The following is a 692-nucleotide window of genomic DNA, read 5'->3' as shown; positions in this document are numbered from 1 at the left end:
TCTAATAACACAGAGGAAACAGCAACAGGTCATGTCCCAGAGGCCTGGTTCATCTTTTATATACAGTCTATGAGTTTGATTATTCTATCATTAGTTGATGTGATATAGCAGTACCATAGGATTTACAAATACTTCAAAACCATCATTTTAGTTTAGAAAAATAATATTAACATGAGGCAGGATGTCCTTGTGAAGAAAAATATAACTTGTGAAAGAAAGAAAGATCTTTGACCTTTTTTCTATCATTTGTGTTTGAAGGCAAACAATGTCCCGTTTTCAATAACAGCCCTGAATTAAAAATTGATTGAGACTTAGCTGCACATTCACAGCTTCTTACGGGACTCCATGTGATTGGTGACTTTTGTTATGGTAGACCATGCTAAATCAGGATACTGTCATGGTCTGGGCGAGCCTGAGTAACTTTCCACAGCATCAGCTCTCCTCCTCTGGGTGGAGCCCTTCCTGCCCCTCCCCATTCCTCAGCTGCAGGCAGTTATTCTGGCAGTATTTAGGAGCAGCGCACACAATGAGTCTTCGCCAGATCGTCTGCTAACCTCAGTTAGTTCACAGCCTCATATTCCTGTGTATTTATCAGTGTGCATTACTTACCTCTCTCTTCCTGTCTCCTAGTCGGTACCTGGACTCGTCATTCCAAACCCTGCCATAGTCTTGCTTCTGGATTCCGGTCAGCT

Source organism: Simochromis diagramma, unplaced genomic scaffold (assembly GCF_900408965.1).
Source record: "Simochromis diagramma unplaced genomic scaffold, fSimDia1.1 OVJJ01000107.1, whole genome shotgun sequence".
NCBI classification, from domain to species: domain Eukaryota; kingdom Metazoa; phylum Chordata; class Actinopteri; order Cichliformes; family Cichlidae; genus Simochromis; species Simochromis diagramma.
The sequence above is the reverse complement of the archived record's forward strand: the minus strand, read 5'-3'. Positions refer to the sequence as shown.